Below are 8,740 nucleotides of genomic sequence, written 5' to 3'. Positions count from 1 at the left end.
AAAAAAGCAGGAAATGTTTATAAGATAGACGATATACGAGGACAGGTACAAAAGTTCATGGAAATAGAAGAAATAGAAGAACGAAAAAACTTAAGAATATATTGCCAAAACACGGATATTATTTTTATATGAAAAAAAATATATGTAATATTGAGAAAAATATGAACCATATAAATTAATTATGTCCATCTTAAGAACCTACAAATTCATATAACAATGTTGAAAGATTGATATATTTTTTAATAATAAAATCAGCGATAAATCTATATTTAAGACATACATATCATGTATATAATTTGATAGTATATTACAAACAACATAAAAGGCTGGAAATTTGGCCTTTATAGGATAAATTCATAAATATTTTTTGGAAGAGATGCTAGCGAGAAGTAAAAAATTAAGCAATGGATTCTTTACTAAAAGGTATAAACGCACGATTAATGTTTGTCTGGATCTAAAATATATAGAAAACCCCCTTGAAACATGTAATTTTATAATATAAAGGTATTTGAAGCAGTGAATATTTTCTAAAAAACAATCACAAATAATATTGACAGTTATTATTTGTTTTTTCTTATTAAAAAAATATAATTGCGTGTTTTTCTAGATTAAAAAAATATAATTGCGTGTTTTTCTAGATTAAAAAAATATAATTGCGTGTTTTTCTAGATTAAAACACAAAAAAGAGAAAGAAACTAATGTATAACACCAAAAACTCATTGTTGATAACTATTTCGGGAATTTGATGTCGATCTTTGATAAAATCCTGCTGCAACACTTCAATAAATGATTATTAGAATGATTTTCGATTAAGGACCTCAATATAACCTTACAGATAAATTTCAATATAGAAACTGCAAACATTAGATATGATATTTTTCTCTTCATTTGCAAATCTGCTTTTAATCAGGGATATAAAATAAAAAATGTTGAATTGTATACTTTAACCTTAAGAATTTTATATGGGAATATGAACAAATCAAGATCCTCAGATTTTTAGGCAATTATACCATAAAAAGCTTATAAAAACGCCGAAGTCGTAAATGGATAATTATTGTCAACAATATACACAAGCCATCATAATATTACTTAAAAAAGGTGAAATGATGTTTTTTTATCTCTACGCTGTAAGATACGTATCTTGATCTCCAATATAAGAACAAGGTATATTAAACATCCCAAGAAAGGTCATAGAAAACATATGATAGAAGAATATATAAAAACGAATGCTTTTTGTTCGTCAAAAAATATTTCGATTTACAAACTGTATCAATTTTGACCTTGAAAATGTATTTTGGATGCACGGGTGATTTATTGGTATGGAAGAACTCAAAAGGGTAAATTTAAAGGTAATGGTATTAATAAAAAGAACTAACTTAGGAATTTGACGATAAAGTTATCTAAGAGAGGCTGCATCTGAATTTATGTTCGCATTATATATGAACTAAAGTAAAAACCAATTGTAAATCTAGAAATGCTAAAAAAGTTGGAATATGTAAATTCTGCATAATTGTTTTATTCTTTAGAAACAGATGAAATAGCAAAGTTGAATAATATTAATATAAGTCCGAATTTAACTTTCAAGTTCTTTAAAAGCATATAACGGGAAGACATTGTATAAATTTGCACTTATAAGCATAAACTGAATTACAAAGGCTTTATTTGTAGAGATACGGGATATTATACATATATGGATTATGTAAAAGCATTTTACAATGTGATAAAAAGGAAACTAGTTACAAAATATATATTATTGGAAAAAAAGCAGCAGGTACTGCATATGAAAGCCAAATCATCAGACTTTGCATAAAAATCCGACTATATTTGCAAAAATCACTTCACAGAATATTTTTATGCAGTAAAACAATCATAAAAAAACTTATAAAAATATATTATGGATTATATCAAAAAAATTTATAATAAAGCCATTTGAAAGATAAAAGATGAAATTTTACTCTGATATGTTATGAACTATGTTTAAAAATTCTGAAATTTTTAATGACTACATAAATCACTAAATTTATAGATCAAGCATTTACATAGGTCGGCAAAAATACACTCTTTTAAAAAAGTTATTTTATAAAAAGACCAAAGCTAAACTCATTATAAAAAAAAATATTGTAAAAAATGTATTAAACAACCTAAATAGCAATATTAATACAGATATAATGCGTTTTTTATTTATTTTATATGATAATACATACAAAACTATTTTAATTAAATGTAAATTAAACTGATTAAAAGGCAATATCACACATTATAATTACTGTATGAATAAAAAAGCCACATTAGCAGGCTAGTTTTGTTCATCTTAAGTTCAAAATATTTACTTTTTCTTATAAAAGAAATTCACAAAAAACGAACCGTTTAGAGGAGTAGATCATAGGGTGAGTAAAAGCAAAAGAAGTACGGTTAAAGATCATACAAATTAAACTAAAAATAATAGTTTAATCGAAATATTTTATGCTAGCATTATAAATTTTTATGTAAAAATTTTACAATCTTATTAAAGAATAAATAAAAAAATACTATTTTGATATCAAAGTGCTGAAAAGAACAAAGACAATCGTCAAAATATAAATATAATATAATTTATAAATATTAAAAGAACAACAAAAAAATATTTTTAAAGATCACAACAAGCAATGCTTAAAAATAGCAGCATAGACAAATAAAATTATTAAAAAAAGTTAGACCAGCGTAAAATATATTTGAATAAGATGTTTAACAAAACTGCTGAATTCGGCGCTAAATTTTTTGCACAATACAACAGAATGTCGTAAAAAATATCAGAATGACCCGAAGCAGTAATTTATTTGATGCTTTGCATAAAAAAACTTCCGGATCGATGTATCTTTAAAAATAAGAGAGTAAGAGATTTCAAAAAGAAAAGATAAAGTATATGTAAAATTGCCACAATAAATAATATAAATTGGGCTTTAATTAAAAATATCTTATTTAAAAAAAATATCACTAAAATAAATATAATTATATCCTGTAGTTTCATTTGAATCCAGATTTTTAATATGGAAAATATGGCAAAAAGAAATTTTCTTATATATTGTTGAATCAAAAAAACTTTATATACTTTGAGATTTGGTGTGGCCTGGAATACATTTCTAAATTCTTTAATTTAAGAACAAAGCCTTTCTTGCAATATTTAATGTTTTTTTTTTCATATAATAAGTAAATTTTTTGTACAGTTATTGACATTTCACATAGGCTATTAGAAAATATCGTGAATTAGAACTTATTTACCCATTATTTCCACGATATATAGAAACAAAAAAATCTTTCTTTATAGATAGTTAAATGATAAATTTATACGTGTTTTTCTATTGGTATCTCTCACCATATTTTGCTGTAATAGTTTTATAAAAATATTAGCATGTTAATCAGATCTTGATTAAACCATGTAAATTTAATCGAAGCAATCACAAATAATATTTTAGCTTTAACACTACATATAAAAGGCTCTTTTATTTTATAAATATTTATTATAACGTCTTGGATTTTATGATGAATATATATGCATGAAAAATTATTCAAAAATATAGCCTAAAAATTTATATATTATGTTGATATATAAATTTAATCCATCTAGTATTAAAATCAAGTTTTTGAAATTAGAATATATCTGGTATCAACTCTATTGATAATTTGCAAAAAATCTTACTTCTTTGAAAAATTAAAACAAATATAAAGTTTTTTTGAACATTTTATACCGACGATAATAGACAAGAGATTCTATTCAGAGTATTTTACATTTTTACAATTTTTTTTGTAAAGGTTAGCGTTAATTTTTGTTCTTATATTCTTATAGCCTTTACATTGGTTAATTAGATTCGATTTATTTTATTGTATACTATTGTTCACCATCTCATTTTTATCATTTAAAAATATATGCCCCATTCAAGCTTTTTTATATTTGTATGCTACATTTTTCATATATAAGAATTTATTAGCGTTTTAAAAATAGCAAATTACATTTCATATAGTTATTTTATAAATATATTTTGCTAGAAATAATTTGGGAAGCCAATTTTGATATATCTGTCAACATAATAAATTAATATCTGTGTTACTGTTATAATTATCCATTTGTATACTTTTATTTAAAACAATGATCATAAAAAAATTTTAAGGTAAATTTATCGCAAAATACACATGTATTTAATTATATAATGTCAGAGAAAGTCTTTGTGCTTAAATTCTCATATATGAATTATAATTTAGGCGATAGGGTCTAATTCTTTTTTATTTTAATATTACCAATGCAACATAAATAAAAGTTACATATATTTAATTATTTTTTATGTTAATGTTTATATACAAACTTAATTTTATTGTCAGGAAGGTATTTTTTTCTCATATTTTGCATCTGTGTATTATTATTTAAATCGGAAAAAATACAATTACCACGCATATTTCAAGAATGCAATCAAAAGCTTTTTTTCGTATTTATTGTAAACTTAACATCGTTAATTTAGCAAATTTCTTTATTCTACACCTTTCAAAGTATTTTTGATTCCGTTTAAGTCACTTTAATGGCCATTTTAGTATAAAAAATATAAATGTATTTGTTATTCTAATTTTCATATATAATTGACAGAAAATACACGAATTAAAAGCTAAAAATTATGTTTTATTGTATTTTATAAGTATTTAATAAAATCATAATTTTTTTAGGAAATTATAATGTATTTAATAATTTATTTGTTGCTTTCATGAATTCATGTACGAATATTTATTTATAGTTATTTTTACCATATAAATTAATAGAGATATTATTCGAAAAATTCAAAATCTTGTTTATAGGTAAAGTAAATGCACATGAGAAATATTTAAATATGTTTTATTTTGTACTATTTTTTCAAGGCTTATAATTGAAATTAAACTAAAGGATGCACCATTTCTACAGAAAATTCTTCTTTCCCCGCATATTTTTGCAATATAAATTGCTTAAATATAATTACAGCATTTATTATTTATTGGAATAACAAAGAACCCCAGAAATATAGTAGAACATGGGTAGATAAAAATATTAGCAAAGAAGATAAAAGTTTCCGTTACTTTTTTGAACTGATCAAAAAAAAATGTTATGGCGGCAGGATAATGGAACTATATAACGGTAGTTGTCGGAAATTGACATCAGATCGCTCTTGATATTAGAATGTATAGTATGCATGCACGAAACAAAATTTTGAGTTTGTAATTTAATTTCGCAGCCTAATCTATGTTTTAATACTTGAATACCCAAAGATTTTTTTTAAACTAAAGCTCTTTATATTAGTTTGGGTTGCTTTATATTTAAAAATATATGACCAATTTTTTGTGTTATAAAGCAGGTATCAAAAAATCGTTTTTGGATTTATGCCACTCATCAGTATTTATAGCTTCCCATTATAGAAATCATTGATTATGCGCACCTTTATATAAAATAAAAACATAGCTAGGTAAATAGACTAACCCGTTAGCTTAATTGTCTTTTTAAGTGACATTTTCAATATCTTGAATCTCTAAACAAATTGCGAATTATTTTAATGCTATTTACGCTATATTAAACTTATTTCTTAACATCAAAATATATCTATTTGATGCTTTATGTTCATCATGGGTTTATTACCACTAGCATAAATATTTCTACGCAGTAGTTCTAAATAAATGGTTAGATTCGGTTAGAAAAATTTATATTGTGGCAATTGCAGCATGAGTGTAATAATGTCCTTAAGTTACACATTAATATGTTTTTATGGTTTCTTAGTACCAAAAAGCGTTATTCTCGCTAGGAATACAGAATATATCATATAAATTGTGAACTTTTGAGGAAAAATATTTACAGAGTTCAAAACACTTGTATATAAATCGACCAGACTTCTATGGAAATCATAGTTTTTTAAAATATAATATTGTTTTTCATGGGCGTATATATAATATCTGTTATATAAATTCATGTATGCCAGGTTTATTTTTATTTAAAATTAGTATTTATAAAATTATGGCAATATATAATGTTTAAAATACAAACTGTTGCAATTATTTCTATTCAAAAAGAAAAAAAAAACCTTATTTCTTCTTAAAGTCAATAAAAATGATAATTACGCAAATTATGTTTTATGTCACAAAAAAATATCATTTATCTATTTTCGTAAATAAGTTGTTTTTTATGATAACCTTACTACTTTTTATTACTTTCGCAGTTATATATTATATAAGATTTTCTTATATTTTTCTTTTCTTTTATTTTATAATGTGTATATCTTCAAGGAATAATAAAAAATATCTTTTTCAATGTAAGTTTATTAAGAAGACAACTAAATTCGACTTTTTTATATCCTAGTAGATTTTATTAAAAATTTATCTATTTTCTATTGTCTTTATTTTGCTTAGAAAACCCTTTTTAAACATAAACAAATGATTTAAAACTTACTTTCAATACATATAAGCTTTTTATAAATATCAAAATAATCTTAACTTTTATTAAATTCGTTAAGATAAAACTATAAATAAATATAAGTAAAGTTAGTTAGTTAAAACGCTAATATTTAGCAGGCAAAAATATTTGTAAGATAAACATAAGATATCATTTTTTTCATCAATAAATTTCATAAATAGAAAAAAAACTAAATCAATTATACTGTAAGAAAAAAAAGGATATATGAAAAAAAAGGTTTTAGCTACTGTATATGTGTTTTTATGTCATATTGGGTCGTTTTTTTGTTATAGTATAAATATCATTTATTGTGTTTATAGCATGAAGTATATGCAACAAACAAACTTTAAAGTGTTTAAAACGTTTGAATTGCATTTGATTTTATTTAAATATCTTTTAGACGGGAAACTTTTGTTTTATAAAAAAATCTTGCTAGTATATTCCTGCCTAAAAACAGTATAAAAATCCAGTAAAATTAGAAACAAAGAATATTATGCAGATATCGTACTAAATAGATTTGATAATAAGATAAATACACAAAACTCTAGTTACAAAGTATTAAAGTTAAATTATTTCGTTATCTAAAAATAGATCTAATATATAAAATATTATTGATATTACATAGCAGATTGATAAAAATTACGCAAATAAAATAATATTTATCAGTAACTAAGGAATTTACAAAATTCGAATTCATATTTAACCTCTCAGGTTCCAATTTTTTTAATAATCTTGCAGCTTAAGCCAGGTTTTAAATTTTTAATAATATATAATTTTTAAATTTTACTATGAAAATATGCAACTACTATTTTGTATAAAGTTACATATTTTATTACTCCTATCTATTTTCTATAAATCGCTTTAATGCATTTTTCATTTTATATCGTATGTGAATGAATTAAAAAGGATGTAAAAAAATATATAACGATATTTTATAACTTATTTATTTTTAGTTTTACATATTTTATAAGTAAAATATGTAAGATATATATTTTTATGCCTTTAAACTAACAAATATAGCGAATTATGTCAGAAAAGCAATATTTTCAGCATATTTGATTTGAATACTAAAATCATATTATATTAGTATCTATCGATATAAAAGTGCTTATAAAGTACAAAAGTATAATTTAAATATTATATGTTTATTTTAATTTTAATATATTCTATATTTTTTTATTTACTTAGTTATTAGAATCACTGAATATTTACCAATCTATGAATTCATTTTCAATTTTTTTATTTTTTATTTAGATAATCCTAGGTAGTGTAAAAATACGCAATTAAAGATGCAACTTATATTTCTTATCTTATTTCAAACTAAAATTTTTATCAAACTCATATTTCAATGGATAATGCAACTATTAAGCAAATTTTTTTCTTTAAAGAATTTTTATTATATTTTTCATATTTCTTTAGAGAATCAACTATGTTTTTGTATCGTAAGATGAAGAAGCCAATATGTATAAAACCTAAGTTAACTGAAAATATTGTATATTTATTTTTTATGTTTACTTACACATTAAAAAGCATTGAAATATGTGTATTGTTCGTATCTTTCATTGTTCAAATAAAAAATTTCAATGGTAAAAGGTTTATAAATCTTGAAATAACAATAAAATATCTTTCTGCTATAACTTTGCAGCATAAATTTAGTTTATAAAGTTGTATTCAAATATAGGAATAATATACAGACATAATAAATTTATATTAAGGATGACCAAGCAAAATAAATATAGGAATTTAATTTGATACCAAACGTATAACAAAAACTATTTGTAAACTCTAAAGACAAGTTCAAATGATTTTTTATTATTATTTATAATTTATCTTTACTTGGTTTAAGATTAAAGAATACTTATTTCACCATAAAAGAAATCTGTGTTGTTTTTAGTGTTCTTATATATATATGTTATTGTAAATAATAAAAAATACATTGTTTTGTGTGCTTTAAGAATGAAAATGTTTTCAAATGATTCGATTTACAACATGGGTTAAATAATAGATTCTGAAACAATATCTAAGTGAGAATATTGTATTTTTGTGCGTTAAAATAATAAAAGTTCCATAGCTTCATCTTTGATGTTGAATCTCTTATACAGCAAAAATAATTGCAACTGAATAATTATTACGATATTCTTCGCTTGTTTAATAGAGGATAATTTAATTCTTAAATAAATATTTTTTACTACCTTTAAAAATATTGAGATATAACTATACTTGTAATTGTATTCTATGGTCATAAAAAATTTAAAACATCAAATGTTCATTATATTTTACATTTTCATTTCTTTTATAAATGCAAAA

The sequence above is a fragment of the Rhyacophila brunnea genome, unplaced genomic scaffold (assembly GCF_057557595.1).
Source record: "Rhyacophila brunnea isolate RB1 unplaced genomic scaffold, BYU_Rbru_1.0 scaffold_89, whole genome shotgun sequence".
In the NCBI taxonomy this organism is placed as follows: Eukaryota; Metazoa; Arthropoda; class Insecta; order Trichoptera; family Rhyacophilidae; genus Rhyacophila; species Rhyacophila brunnea.
Note: the sequence above shows the minus strand (reverse complement) of the source record.